Below are 16,435 nucleotides of genomic sequence, written 5' to 3'. Positions count from 1 at the left end.
TGGATGAGGGTTTATTTTTTGCTTGCTGAGCTGATGTTTTTAATTATACCATTTTGGTGCAGATACGATCTTTTGATCGCCTGTTATTGCATTTTAATGCAATGTCCCGGCGACCAAAAAAAGTAATTCTGGCGTCTTGACTTTTATTTCGCTACGCCAATCAGGTTAATCCTTTTTTTTATTGATAGGTTGGGTGATTCTGAACGCGGCAATACCAAATATGTGTGTGTTTGATTTTATTTTTGTTTTATTTTGAATGGGGCGAAAGGGGGGTGTTTGAACAGAGATATATATATATATATATATATATATATATATATATATATATATATATATATATATATATATATGTATATATATATATATACCTACCGTATTTTCCGGTGTATAAGACAACCCCCCAACTTTTCCAGCTAAAATAGAAAATTTTCTTAAGTCGTGGGGTCTTCTTATATGCCATGTGTCATCTTATATGCCGAGTGTGGGGGACTGGTCCCGATGACAAAGGGAGGGTGTACGTGGAGTTATCATCCCTCTTTTACCTCATTGGTGGCAGCGGTGCTGTCTGCGGGTCTCTGTGCTGGGGATCGGCGGCTACTCCATCTGCACTGTGGCGGCACTGTGGTGGGGATCGGCGGCTCCTGTTTGTTCAGCGTGGGGGCGCTGTGCTGGGGGGCGGCTGCGGAGGCTCTCTGTCCAGCGTCGGGGCTCCTCCGGCATTTCCCCAAAGCCTGGAGGCCCAGGCAGCACCATTGCTGCGATGCGGTGGCCTCCCAGAAAATGGCCGCCGTAGCTCGTGTATGCTCAAATTCAGATCTCGTCTCCCGAGATCTCTGGATGAGATCTGAATCTGAGCATGCGTGGGCTCCGGCGGCCATTTTCCCAAGGCCACCACATCGCAACAGTGGAGCTGCCTGGGCCTCCGGGCTTTGGGGAAATGCCGGAGGAGCCCCGACGCTGGACAGAGAGCCTCCGCAGCCGCCCCCCAGCACAGCGCCCCCACGCTGAACAAACAGGAGCCGCCGATCCCCACCACAGTGCCGCCACAGTGCAGATGGAGTAGCCAAAAGATCTCCTTGCCAAAAGATCCCCTGTATGTAGCTGACTTGCTATGAGCGACGACCACCAGGTGGCGCTTATAACAATCCGGCAGTGACAACCATAGAGGTCTCCAGGAGACCTGCAATCACGTGATGGGGTCACTGATGGGTGGATTTCTGGCCCAATGGCCAGAAGCATGTGGTAAATGCCGCTGTCAGAGTTTGACTGTGGCATTTAACGGGTTAATAGCTGTGGGTGGATCACTATTTTACCCAAGGCACAAGTCAGCTGTTCAAAACTGCTGATATGTGCTGGGAAAGATGTGGTCTTACCGCCGGAGTCCGACATTGGCGTAAATGTACGCCCGAAGTCAGAAAGGGGTTAATTGATGTGGGTTTAATACATACATACATACAGTCATATGCTTTTATAGTGCTATTTGAGAAGGAACTGTCTAAAAAGTATACAATAGTTATTTGCTTGATCTTAGTTGACAGGTTTTTCATGCATTGTAGAGAATATTAGGAATGCAAGTATCTATAATATAACCGTGAGAGCATCACTCTGTCTGAAGCCTTTATAGACTGCGCAAACGTGACACGACTGCGCAGTCTGGACCCCACAGAGTGATGCATCCCCCACAGAGTGACGCATCCCCCCAGGAGATCGCGGTATGCGTAAGCACTGAACGCAAACTGTGATCTCCGCAACACCTTACCGAACCCAGTGTTGCTGTTGCCGGCGAGGCCTTGCGTCTTCAGGTAATGTCTGGACAGGTCGGGTTGTAGCGCCAGAATCGGCGCCTGTGCAGTCCGCGCTTACCGCTCCCATTTTCTTGAAGACACACTGCAGTGGCGGTGGAAAGCAAGGACTGCGCAGGCGCTGAGTACGGCACCACAACATGCCCACTCCAGACATGAATCAGTGCCTGCGCAGTCTGCGCTTACCACTGCCATTTTCTTGAAGACACTCCTCCCCCCGGCCTCCGGCAGAACGGGACAGCGCTGGACACAGGGAAGAAAAGTGAGTATTAATGTTGTTTTTATGTGTGCAGTTTAATAGGGGTGAGGGGGACCATGTATACCAGGATTGGGGGGTGAGGGGACCATTCATATCAGGATTGGGGGGTGAGGGGGACCATGCATACCACCACGAAAGGGGGGTGAGGGGGACCATGTATACACGAAAGGGGAGTGAGAGGACCATGCATACCACGAATGGGGGGTGAGGGGACCATGCATACCACGAAAGGGGGGTGAGAGGACCATGCATACCACGAAAGGGGGGTGAGGGGACCATGCATACCAGGATAGGGGGGTGAGGGGACCATGCATACCAGGATAGGGGGGTGAGGGGACCATGCATACCAGGATAGGGGGGTGAGGGGACCATGCATACCAGGATAGGGGGGTGAGAGGACCATGCATACCAGGTAAGGGGGTGAGAGGACCATGCATACCAGGATTGGGGGGTGAGGGGACCATGCATATCAGGATAAGGGGGTGAGAGGACCATGCATACCAGGATAGGGGGGTGAGGGGACCATGCATATCAGGATAGGGGGGTGAGAGGACCATGCATACCAGGATAAGGGGGTGATGGGACCATGCATATCAGGATTGGGGGGTGAGGGCACCATGCTTGCCAGGATTGGGGGGTGAGGGCACCATGCTTGCCAGGATTGGAGGGTGAGGGGACCATGCATACCAGGATTAGGAATGGGGTGCCATGCATACCAGGATTGAGAGGTGAGGGAACCATGAATACCAGGATAGGGATCAGGGGTACCATGCATACCAGGATAGGAGGGGGGCAGCACATAACAGGATGGGAGACCATATACCAATAAAAATGCCACCCGGGCGTAGAACGGGTTCATAGCTAGTAACATATACTTGTACTAGTCAAGGACGTTGTCCAAGAATGTAACTTGCTGTAAGGGAAAATTATTTTGCAGCATAGTATAATAAAAAAATGAAACTTGTATGTCTAAAGTAAGAAAATAGTTTCTGTACCACCTGAAATATTTCCATTCTGAGTACATGAATGTGCATTTGGATCGAATTTCTGCAGTGCAATTGACAGCTCCAGTTTACTGTGCTGCTGCATAATGTAGTGCTGGGATAAAACTGTATATTTTTGTCAATATATGCACAAAGCATGGGATAATATATGGGTCTTTGTAATAAAAGCTACACATGTAGTTAAGGGCGAAAGTGTTCGCACCTTTGAAAATGTTCCAGAAAATGAAGTATTTCTCCCAGAAAATTATTGCAGTTACACATTTTTTTTGTTGTACACATGTTTATTTCCTCTATGTGTATTGGAATAACAAAAAAAACACAAAAAAAGGCCAATTGTACATAATTTCACACAAAATCCCCAAAATGGGCAGGACAAAATTGCTGGCACTCTCAACTTAATATTTGGTTGCACACCCTTTGGAATAAATAACTGCAATCACTTGATTGATTCCTATAACCATCAACAAGCTTCTTACACCTCTCAGCTTGAATTTTTGACCACTGCTCCTGGTCTCTCATATTTGAAGGGTGCCTTCTCCCAACAATAATTTTAATTTTAAGATCTTTCCACAGGTTTTCAATGGGATTTAGATCCTGACTCATTGATGTCCATTTCAGAACTCTCCACTTCTTAGTTTACATCAATTTCTGGGTGCTTCTTGAGTATGTTTGGGATCATTGTCCTGCTAGAAGACCCATGACCTAAGACACAAACCAAGCTTTCTGACACCTGGCATCAAATTGCGACCTAAAATCCTTTGATAATCTTGAGATTTTATGATGCTTTGCACACAGTCAAGGCATCCTGTGCCGGAGGCAGCAAAGCAACTACAAAGCATCTTTGAATCACCACCATATTTTACTGTAGATACTGTGTTCGTTTTGTTTGTAGGCCTCATTATGTTTTTGTAACCAGTAGAATGATGTGCTTTACCAAAAAAAGCTATCTTGGTCTTAGCTGTCCATAAGACGGTTTCCCAGAAGGATTTTCGCTTTCAGGTAAATTTTGCCAAACTGCAGTCTAGCATTTTTATTTGTATGTCTGTGTCAGCAGTGGGGTTCTCTGTTATGAATGGGTCACCGAGGAGGAGAACATGTCCAGGCTAAGCCACAGAAAACCAGAGAGGTTGGTACCTAAGCGGATTGCAGACCCCTGATCCTATCCACACAACTAGCAGTAGCCGTGGAGCATACCTACGATTATCCTAGACGCCTCGGCACAGCTGGAGAGCTAACTAAGCCTTAAGCAAGAAGGGAAATCTAAACTGCCCCAGAACAGACCCCAAAGGAATAGATGGCCCCAAACATAAATTGTTGGTGAGACAAGATGAAAACACAAACACAGGCAGGAAAATAGACTGAGCAAATTATGGGGCCCTCACTGACTAGACAGGACAGGAAAGGAAAGACACTGTCTGCAATCACGCAAAAAAACCCTGCAAAAAGTCCAACACGTCTGATGCAAAAAACACTGAAGTCACACGACTTAGCCCCCCACTATGTCATCATTCTGGTATATTCTGAAAGCAGAGCAAAAAGAGACCAATCTAACAGTGGATAAAACAAACTGGCACAAGTAGTAACATATGGGTGGTGATTCAGCACAGCCCCAGCCGGAGCTGGCTGACCCGTACCAAGAAGAGATAGACAAAACCAGATCAAATACAAACAGAATAGCAAATGAACCACTTAGCTGAACATGCAGGGACAGAGCTGGAGAAATCAGACCTCAGGAGGAACAGGAAGCAAATCACCACCAGGGATAGAGGGAGTCGGATGTCTTAAATCCCAATCCGAAACCCCAGATCTCCAATCGTCATCATCATTATCAGGTGGCAAGCCCCTGTCAATCAGATCAGCTCCATTACCTCCAGTAACCACCAGAGGGAGCCCAGAAAGAGAACTCGCAACCCCTCTGTCAATCTGACCAGCCCAACTACCTTCAGTAATAACCAGAGGGAGGCCAGAAAGCGAATTCACAACAGTACCCCCCTTGAGAAGGGGTCACCGAACCCTCATCCACGCCACCAGGCTGATCAGGATGGGCCCGGTGAAAAGCACGAACCAATCTTTCGGCATGAATGTCAGAAGCAGAGAGCCAAGAATTATCCTCCTGGCCATAACCCTTCCATTTGACCAAGTACTGGAGTCTCCATCTAGCCAATCCAATATTTTCTCTACCTCATACTCCAAATTGCCTTTAACCAATACAGGGTCAGGAGGCGCTGCCATAGGAACTACTGGCTCCACAAACCTCTTCAACAAAGATTTATGAAACACGTTATGGATCTTAAACGTAACTGGAATAGTCAATCGAAAAGAAACGGGATTAAGGATCTCCAAAATCTTATAAGGTCTGATGAATCTTGGCTTGAATTTTGGAGACGCAACCTTCATAGGAATATTCTTTGACGACAACCAAACCATATCACCCACTTTAAACCGGGGACCAATGGTCCTATGCCGGTTGCAAAACTGCTGAGCCTTTTCCTGAGAGTGGGACAACTTATCCACCACTTGGTCCCAAATCTGCTGCATTCTCTCAACCACAGAGTCCACACTTGGGCAGGACGAAGATTCCACTTGCCCTGAAGAAAATCGAGGATGAAACCCAAAGTTACAGAAAAATGGCGACATCAAAATGGCAGAACTAGCTCTATTGTTTAGCGCGAATTCGGCCAAGGGCAAAAATGAGACACAATCATCCTGATCAGCAGATATGAAACATCTTAAATAGAAATTCAAAGTCTGGTTTGTTCTCTCAGTCTGCCCATTGGTCTGAGGATGAAATGCAGAGAAGAAAGATAACGGAATTCCCAGTTTGGAACAAAAAGCTCTCCAAAATCTGGAAGGAAACTGGACTCCTCTCTCCGACACAATGTTCTCAGAAATCCCGTGCAACTGAACCACCTGTTGTCTGCTAGATATTTCTCAAATCACAAGACAATGAGATGACTGGGTAGCAGGTTATTTCCACCAACTAGTTATAAGGTTCAAACTGTGAATATGTATCTGTGTGCAGTATATATGAGTATATAGCAGTATAGAAGGCAAGTGAGATCTATATGAAATACATATATATTTCCATAACAATCCCCCCTTAGATATCACTTGCCCTAAAACCCTGCTCCTGGCCCAAAGCGCCGCAACTCTTTTATGCTGCCAGTGGACTGACATATGCCTAGTGCATACATCATCCTCTGTACAGACTTTTCGCAAATGGGCAGTCAGGAGATCTGTCCCTAAAGGGGGTGTGGTGCAATGTAATCAAAGTCTCTTAGTTAGCAGTCTATGCAGTCAGTGCATGTGCATTCTCCGTCAGGTAGGTTATTTATTCAGTCAGGGAGGTCATCCACAGCATCATTCCAGCTCAGGTGTATCTTCTGGTATGAAGGCCTTTTCCTGCAATGCGATGCGTGGATCCAGGCGGGGTTTTCCCTCCAGGTCGGTGGCGTCAGCACTTGGAGAAGGGCCTTCGGATCTGGGATCGAGTGCTTCTCTTTACAGACGTTTTTTTTTCACCAACACTCAGCAGTCTCCTGACTTCAGGACGTGCATACCAGGCACCGAATCTGGACCTGGCAATGAGGGAGAGAAACTCAAGAATGGACATTAGCAAAATTCTTGATAAATTCAATTACACATGCAGACAAAGTATCATATTGCATAGTCAACTGCTAAGTAAAGAATACCCCTAAACTGGGTTTTTTACCCAAATAAAGTCTCATATTGGTGACCGCTTTCTCTGAGCCTACGGGAGTGTCTAGTGCCAGGGTTTGTCTGTCTCTTGGGCAAATTTTTTTGGCATGCTGCTCTTAAGTGTCCCACCTAGTCTATGGTGTGGGACGGTGAGTAGTGTGTAGGTCTACGTCTGACCCTACTGCTGATCAGATCCCTTGTGTAAGGTTTGCTGTGTATGGGGGTCCCTGATCACTTGCTATTGCTTCTGGAAACCCCATATCTGCACACTATTTTTGAGAGTAGCTTCTTTGCAGTATTCTTCGCCAACTGGTTCCTTACTGGGAAGTCTTCAGGCCAGATGATGTGGGGGAACTTTTCCCGCTTGTCCGATGTTAAATTTGTCGGTGGCCGAACAGCTGCTGGGAATCTTCGCTGTTTAGGTGTGAGTTGAGTCCAATCAGGTCATTCATCTGTGTCTTCAATTCTGTGTGGAGGCCATGTGCCCATTGAACCACAGTAGGGTACATACTTTGAGATAGACTGGGTCTGTCTTGAGGTAGATGTTTTGAGGTAGACGGTTTCTTGGAGCCCAGTGCTTTTGGCCTTCAGCATCCAGCTTTTCTTCTCCTCCTTCCGAGTCTGATCCTGTTACTTCTTGTACAGGTTTTCAGGAAGTCATTTTGTATTTTAGCTGTGGTTCCGTCTATGTCCGCGCCTCCCTCTGTATGAAGACTTGGGTTAGACTGCGTCAGAGGAGGACTTGGGACTCTTTGCATTGGTACCAGTCCAGCCGGTATTCTCCGGGGATGAGGGGGAAGGTCAAACTGTGGTAGCCTTGGGATGCCTTCGGGCTCATGCAGCTCGTCTCGGGGAGTATTGCCGTGGACTGCCAATCGTAGGACTGTGCTGGAGGAGAAGCTTCCCCACGAGAGGGTGGTGGAGGACAATCTTCTGGTATGTTCTCCATCAAATACGTCCTTTCTGGTAGAGGTGGGCACCATTCTTCTGCCTCAGAATTCATATCCACGTCAGAGTCTTCGTCCTGGAAGTGATTCAGCTTGTTGACTGGTGGAGGAGGAGGCCGCACTTCTGTCCAATTCAGAGATGGCATCTTCAATGGTTTTCCCATTGACTTCTGTTTGCAGGTTTTCTCGTCTTCAGTAGTCATGTAGTAGCCGTCCGGCTCTACGACCTCTCCCATCTTCCATATTGTCTTCCTCTGGCTGCTTCTTTGGCTGCCACGTCTGCTGTTGATGCCCCGTGTCTCTACTGTGTTCAGTTTTCCGTGTGCCTTGGCCTTCAGCACTGCCACCACTTTTAGTAGTTGAAGAGCGTCCAGCAGGTCTCTGATGGCTCCATGGTGCTTCACGGTCGATCCGCTTGCTGTGATGAAGTTTCTTGCAGCCCAGATGGGTCCCAAGTCAGGTGCCATGTCATGCGAGTACCTGGAAGTTTTCGTTCTTCGCAATCTGGCAGGTCTTTCATCAGCTCTATCAGCTCTGTTTCTTGGGCTCTTGGGCTGACAACCTTCTGGACCATAGAATGTCTTGATTGCTGGTCGCTGCACATCCCGTGTGGAACTTTCCTTCATCATTTGCAAGGCTGGAGCCATGTACGGTATCTTGCAGATTTTTCATCTGAGGGTCCGTATCCGCATCCCCCCTTGGGAGTGGGAGTAGAGACAGGTAACGGCTGAGAGCACTGAAGAGTGGTGGAGAGCAGCCTTGTCAGGAGGGCGTGTGCTGCGGGTATTGCTTTCATGCAGGAGGGCCCCCCCTTGCAACTGGATCCAGGCCAGCTGAGAGGTAGTCTAGAGGTCCCTGGTTTTCCTCTGTGGGTCTGTTTTAAGCCTGGCCAGTAGCATGACCTTCTCCATCTTGGTCCTTCTTTTTCCGTTTTGGTCAGGACGGGATGGCTTCTCGTAGTCAGGGAGGCCTAGAGTTGGCGCAGAGACTATGAAGTCTTTCAGTTTCCTGTACGAGATGAAGGTTGCAATGCGTTGATGCAATTGTACAGAGGCTGCATTAAGCCTGGAGCACCAGGGATCCAAGTTCTGCAGTACGAGACTAGACTAAGGAAGGACTGCATCTTCGGAGTTGTTGAGGGAGCCATCTTCTCCTCCGCGGCCCTCCGGTCATCTGTCAAGTGTTTCGTCTAGTGGGCGATACGGTGTCTTCAGGAACTTGCTTTTGACAACCCTGGACTCTGTTTTGCAGAACTTACGTTGCTGCTCTGCCAGTTCTTGCTCTCACAGGGGGTCTTTTTGCTGGGGCATCTTCTTTACCAGCCAGCAGCAGCTCCTTTCACCCAGCTTGATTTCTGGTCAGCATCTTGTTAGCCAATTTGAGGAGCTGAGTGGCTGTCTTCTGGTCCAGGGCCTAGATTAACTTCAGGGAGCACCTTCAGAATCTTGTCCAAGATGATCCTCTGGCGCTGGAGCCGGAAGCAGTGCAGCCATTCCACGAAGCGGGTGTGGTCCCTCTGGGTTGAGAGTTTTCCTGGCCCATGCCAAAGTTCTTAGGCCGTTTCTTGAACAGCAGTTCCACTTAGACCTCCAGCTGGTCAGAGTCAGTTTAGCTCTGGGTGATGAGCTGCGGATGCTGGGCCTTCGGAGCGTCCGGGGTTGTAGACTTGAGTGACACCCGCACTGGCGCAACTTGAAGTCTCCCTTGGGCCATAGGCTTCTGGGTGCTATGTCCAGCACCTCCTTGGGTAGGCTTGCACCGGTTGTTCGAGCGAGGCTCTTGTAGGGCCACCAGCATGATTGATTCGTCTTGGGCCTGGGGTGGAGAGGTGGTCAAGGTCACATCTTCATGGGACACTTTGGTCGCCTTCTGTTCCTGCAGTAGGTCTGCGCTCATCAGGTGGGGTGGGCAGGTCTCCACCGTAAACTGGAACAGGATGGAGTGACCTGGCAGTGTCCTCATGCTTAGGGGCTTGCAAGCTGGGGAACGTCTGTCTTGACCTTAAATCCCCATACAAGAGACAGAGTGTTCTGATAGACTGGTGGTGTTGGGGATTTTCACTTCTGACTGCACCAGTGTCCACAAGGAAAGATATGACAGCCCCCCAGTGATTTGAGGTATTGGGTCCGCTGATGGGGTTTCACATGTCAGGGGCGTGACGTCTGGCGGACCTGGTTTGCCTCTGTCCTATGGACAGGGTTCTTCATTGTCTTTTGTGTTTCTTTCTTGGCGTACTCCTCCGCATGATGACCTGGGTTGCCGGGGTGCTGTGCACTGGTTCCGGAAATGGCCAAAGTTGCCACAGTTGAAACACCTGACAGGTCTTCTGTCTCTGCAGGGTGGTTGCTCCTCCACGTCAGTGGCCATCACGGGAGGGCCTGTCCTCCGTACTCCTGGGAGGGACTCAATTCTTCTGGCTACTGTAAGCAGGACATCTACTGTTATTGTCCTGTACTCGCCTGGCCATTATCAGTAGTTTCTTGATTGGTTCTCTTAGTCCATGCACAAAGGCCTGTGCCAACATCTGTCCGTGTATCTGATCATGAATAGTGAAGCCTAAAATTTGGAATACTTGCCTCACTCTGCCATGAAACCTGTCTAGAGACTCTGTCTCGGCTTGTCTCATGTTATGCAGGCTCAGTGCTTGTCTGGTGTTGGCCCACTCTCTAAGCTGTTCAATTAGCTTTGATCCTGGTTTCCAGGAATGCACATCTAATTCTGATGGAAGCTTGAGGTGTTCCTTCATGATTTTAGAATACTGAACACCTGACTAGGGGTGAAGGGCACATAGTGTAATAGTTCTGGCTCTATCTGCCCCTGCCTACTATGCAGCATAATCTCCTCTTCATGTTCATCAGAGGAGGAACTGTGCCACTGTGTGATTGTCTTTCTGTGTGTGTGTGTGCACCCCCCCCTTGAGACTGGAGCTCCGTGTGGCACATAGGATCTTCAGTCTCAGAGTTAGCAGGTGCAGTGTCTGATGGCCCACACCTCCCTTCTGCTATCTGTTGTATTGGGAGGGCACCTGTTTTGTCATGTGTGGGGAGTGATTCACTTTCTTCTCCCGGTGACATAACTGTCTCTTTAGAGAGAGTCCCCTGTGGAACTAGGGACACTCTATTGTCTGGATCTGGCACTGGGCCAGCGGGTGACGATGAACTGAGAGGTGGGTGAGAAAGAAGAAGAAAAAAGAAGAAAAAAGAAAGGGTGGGGGAGATGGTGAAGACAAGGAGGAGGGAAAAAGGAGACGGGTGCAGTGGATGAGAGGGATGAGAGGTGGGCGTTGGTGATGAAGATGGAAAGGGAGGAGAGATAGGCAGAGGTGAAGAAGATAGAGGAGGGAGAGATGGTGAGGGAGGACGAGGTATGGGAGGAGAAATAGATGAGAGAGGGGAGGAGGTTGTGAAAATAGCGGAGATAGAGGGAGGAGGGAGATGGGAGGAGGGAAGAGTGAGGAGAGAGAAGATGGGGGGGCGGACTGCTCCCCCCCCCCGCCATCACGGAAGGCATTCTTCGACCTGTGGTCCTCCTCAGACGGCACAGATTACTATGAAAACACTTTTTCCTACACGTAAAAACAAAAAAAAAACAATCCTGTCTTGTTCACACTATCTGCTAGCACCTACTGCGCTGTTAAATGCTCTGTCACTTTAAGAAATGCAGACTGCAATTGAGCTCAACTAGCTACTTCCCTTTTTTCCTTTCAATACATTATGCCATTGTACAGCATATGGAGCTGCCCGTAGAAACCGACATGCTTAACTTTCTGAATAACACCTACTGTGTCTGTTCCAAAAACGTCAAAAAAAAAAAAAAAAGGTAAGTGATTAAACCTTTGCAACCCCTTTTAACCTGCTTAAAAGGGAACAAAAAGAAAACAAGAATATGGAAAATCAAAAATTGGCAAGATAACACAGGAATTACCATATCAGGTAAAAATTCAAAATTCAAAACTGGAAGAAAGAAGTGAAAACTAAAACTTAAAAAAAACTGATAAAATATGTCACAAAAACGTGGAAGAAAAACCCGGAAGAAAAATTAAAAGAGATAAAAAAAGGAAAAATTTTTTTTTTTTTTTTCTTCTTCCTTAAAAAGATTTTTTAAAGGATGAAACCCCCAAAAAATTGATAAAATCAAAAAGTATATAGTATATAAAACTTTAAACCAACAATAAAACGGTTAATGTAGAATGTAGGCACCCAACTTCCTCTTTTTTCTGCCTGTGTCTTTCAGTGACATGAAGAGGAAAAAAAACAAACATTGATATGCTCAAAAAGACCCAGCTTTCCCGAAAATTCTCACACTGCAGTAACAAAAGCCTCTACCAAAAATGCAAAATAAAAGATAAAATAGGGAAAAACAGAGTCCAAAATATAATCTGCTTCAGATCTTTGCGGAAACCTGCAATAAATTCACATATAGACGTCCGGGGAGAGAGATCGAAAGCCCTTCTGCGACACGTCAAACAGCTGCTGACAACCGGTAACTGCCAATCACCCATGGCACTTTGGTTAGCAACGGGATGTATCACCCTCCGTCTGCTGGGAGACGGGAGCCGTGATATCCCATTAGATTATCACCCCTCCGTGTGCACCCGAGAACCGTGATAATCTCTCCAGTGATCAAACTGTGATATCCCCCCAGTCTGCCGCATCCGCGTGTGTGCGGGGACTGTGGCAGCCGAGGGATTCACCTGTGATGCCTCCCTTAAGCTGACACCTCCGTGTGTGTGTGCGGGGACCGTGACAGCTTTTTCAGAGGAAACCACCTGTGATATCCCGTCTAAGTCAAAACCTCCGCATGGTGCGGGGACGTGATCTGACTTAGTCAGAGAGACTCAGTCTTGTTATCGGTGTCTCAGCAGCTACAAATCAAGTCACAGTCTCCACCAACTCTCTCACCCGAATCTCAGACACACAGGATCACAGTAGACACTTAGCTTATCCCAGGGTTTGGATTTTCTCGTGGACTTTTCAACACTACCTGGGTTTGGTGACCACACTGACCGGCTAGAGTTGCTGACCCGGACTGGGCACAGGGAACATTCAGGTAAGATAACGAGATTTTCTTACCTTACTTATGGAGTTGCGCAAATCTCCGTTCCCATGAGCCAAGACCTTGGTCGGCACCTCTGTCCTCTCCGGTCAGCAGGATCCCCGTGCGTTTTCGTCCACGGCCTCGCTGGGCGCCACTTGTTGTGGATGGATTTACTTTTCATTTGGGTAGATTTACCCCTGTGCATACTGTGGCCTGTCCTAATTAGACAGAGTCTAAGGCCTCTTTCACACATCAGGTTTTCGCCGTCAGGCGCGATCCGGCGCTTTTGACAGAAACCGGATCCGGCGAAATGCAATGCCGGATCCGGTTTCCCCCCCATTGACTTGCATTTGCGCCGGATCGCGCCGGATGGCCATGCGTTTCATCCGGTTTTCGCCTGATCCGGCAATGTGTCGCGATTCGGCGTCTGGAAAAAACGGCTACTGTAACGTTTTTTGTCTCCGGCGAAAAAGCCGGACACGCCGGATCCGGCGCGTCCGGCTTTTTCACACAATGAAAGCCTATGAGCGCCGCAATGCGCCTGATCCGGCGAAAGCCGGATCCGGTGGCCGGATCCGGTTTTTTGGTCTGAGCATGCTCAGTAGCTCTGCCCACAAGACATATATAAAAGCAAGACAGTGGGACCCACAGCCACACCCAACATGCCACCCAAGAAAGCAACCAAGCGCAGCAGGAGAAGGCAGGAGACCACTGCAGCACCATCAGCACCACCACCACCCCAAATGGAGCAGCAAATGGAACATGCTGAGGAGGGGAGGCCAGCAGCAGATGAGAGACGGTAATTATCAAATCCCCCATTCCTCCAAACTAGGGCTATTGAATATCAAGATATTCATTGGCCCTTTGTTTCTCTTTATTCAACAGCCGCCCAATAGATGCAGCAGCAGCAGCAATGGCAGCAGCTGGAACACCACCCACAGGCATGGAGTGTGGCCACCAGGAAGACAGCACATCATCTTCTGGGAGCCCTCCCTCGCATCGTCAGCGTTTGAGGGTAAGTTTTTATTTCCAAAATCCATCATCTCTGTAATATATGTGTATTCATTGCCTTTTATTTCAAAACAGGATTCACAAGATGAAGAGGAGCTCCCAGAAGAAGAAGGAAGGGGTGGACAGACACTTGGAGTGGGCTCACAATTGGTAAGTTTTTTGCATCAAACGCAGAAACACAACATCACACTACACACAACACATAGAAAACAATGTTCTGCAGACCACACACAGCAAACAAATGCCTACATCCAAAGACATAACATTTTTTGTTTTCTTCTCTAGTCTTCCCAATCTGGTGCTCGGCCAAGAGGTCCTCGCAGTGCCTCCCAGGGTCGTCGGCGACAGCAACGCGGCGGTCACCAGCGTGTAAGTATAAATATTTTTGCTTTGTTTTTTTGCACTTTTTATTTCATTTCTTTTGTGGAGGCTAATTATGTTATTTTTGTCTTTTTCTTTAACAGCCTTCACAGCGTGCTCCCGACTCTGATGGTGAGGATGGAGGACTCGATGTGGACCACCTCATCGATCTCGTCAGAGAAAGGGAGCCGCTCTGGAATATGGCTGACCGCCGCCACGCTGACCTTATCGTTACCCGACGACTCTGGGAGGAAATCTGTTCGCTCCTTGTGGGCCGCTGGGAGGACCTCGATGTTCGGGCCCAGATTAAAGAGCGTAAGTATATACAGTACCGGTTGCATGATGTAAACCAGTGTTTCCCGAACTCCAGTCCTCGTGGTCCCCACGGATCATGTGTTCAGGATTTCTATTTACTATGGAAATCCTGAAAACATGACCCCTGGGGACCATGAGGACTGGAGTTTGTGAAACACTGATGTTGTATACTAACCACTCCTTTCTCATTTCAGGGAACAGAATTGTGAATCGGTGGCGGTCTATGAGGGATCGTTTCAAGAAGGAGTTCAATAAAGAGATGCGGGCCCCGAGTGGATCTGGAGGACGCAGGAGCAAGTACAAGTACGCACAAGCCCTGTCGTTCCTCCGGGAAACAATGGTCACTAGAAGGTAAATATTACACACCACATGTGAAAAAAAATGTTAGATGTAACTTTTTTTTTTTCAGCCAGGGCCATACCATGTCAGTATTTTAATTGGTTTTTTTTCTCTTTATTCCACAGCACGGTGAGCAGCACTCGGGAGCCTGCACGATTGGACCCTTCTGAGGCGATCCCTGAGGAGACCGGCACCGAGGGACACTTCGACCGCCCCGGTACATCTGCACCTTCCCAGCCTTCCCACACATTCGACCCATCTGTCCCATCCACCAGCACAGGAGCATCGTGGCCGCCTACATTACATGAAGCTGCTGGTGAGGAGATCGCTTTCCCTTTACCCCACCCTTCTGCCCCTGCCACCTCTAGTACACCTGCGGGTACTGGGCGGCAGCGGCAGAGGGGTCAGGAAAAGAGTTATGCGCCAGAGTTCTTGCATCTGAATGCATCTTTCCAGAACTGTCTAAAAGTCTTGTCAGAGCAAATCTCCGCAGGCTTTCAGCAGATCAACTCCAGCATTCTGGAGGTGAAGACACTTCTGCAAACCATGCATTCAGAAGCAAGATCTTCGCCAAACCACACCTTTTTCAGGTCTGTTGTGGAGCGCATGGCAACACTATCTCCTACCCAGCAGATGCATGTAATGCATTTGTGCCACGGTGCTCTACAGCAGGTTACCTCCCAACCTCCACCTCCCACCACTGTAGTTCCTCCACCTGCACCCCCTCCAGCCACTTTCCATCCTCCCCCTCCTATTACATCTGCACCCCCTCCAGCCACTTTCCATCCTCCCCCTCCTATTACATCTGCACCCCCTCCAGCCACTTTCCATCCTCCCCCTCCTATTACATACCAGCAACCTCACCAGTACCAGCAACCTTCCCAGTACCAGCAACCTCCCCAGTACCAGACATCTCCCCACTTCCAGCAACCTGCCCCGTACCAAACTCCTTCCCCGTACCAAACTCCTTCCCCGTACCAAACTCCTTCCCCGTACCAAACTCCTTCCCCGTACCAAACTCCTTCCCCGTACAAAACTCCTTCCCCGTACCAAACTCCTTCCCCGTACAAAACTCCTTCCCCATACAACTTTCCATCAACATCATCTGCTCCTACAGTCCCTGCCCAACCCTCCACTCCACCGCCCACCACCTCTTCTGCCTCCCACATGTCCACCCATTCTGTAGCTTTTTCCACACCATCACCTCTAACTGTTCCTTCCCCACCACGATCCCAGTCCTCTCTCCACACTCCCATTGTCGAAGTGTCCCGCAGCCCCTCCAGCAGTATTTCCACCCCACACTACACCGAGTTATAATGTTTTTTTTGTAATAAAAATGCCCATTTGGTTGGTTTCAAACCTTTATTAAAAAAGTTTTTTTAACTTTAAAAACAGTTTACACAAAAAAAAATATTTTAAATAAAAGTTAAATTATTGTTTACACTGGTTGTCTGTCATTTCTTTCTGCGGCGAAATATGTTTAAAAAAAAGGTTAAATACAGGGTATTTAAAAGGTAAAAAGGTATTCAAAACCAGGTATATAACTGGGTAAATTTTAGCTTTTTGCCACAGTTGTGTTCCTGGTTGTGTTTGAAGCAAAGTATTTCACCTGAAAAGTTGTGTTTATTGTTGGTGATTTCCTAACAATGTACACAACTTTTG

At 48.2% G+C, this 16,435-nt stretch overlaps 1 protein-coding gene across 1 annotated transcript in view; it reads left to right on the top strand.

The window, feature by feature from the left end:
- CPNE8 (copine 8) overlaps positions 1–16,435 on the top strand; it is a 468,537-nt gene that overhangs the window by 208,019 nt on the left and 244,083 nt on the right. The window lies entirely within an intron of this gene.

Source organism: Dendrobates tinctorius, unplaced genomic scaffold (assembly GCF_039654945.1).
Source record: "Dendrobates tinctorius isolate UK_male_01 unplaced genomic scaffold, ASM3965494v1 ptg000035l, whole genome shotgun sequence".
In the NCBI taxonomy this organism is placed as follows: domain Eukaryota; kingdom Metazoa; phylum Chordata; class Amphibia; order Anura; family Dendrobatidae; genus Dendrobates; species Dendrobates tinctorius.
Note: the sequence above shows the minus strand (reverse complement) of the source record. Positions and strands in the feature narration are given on the sequence as shown.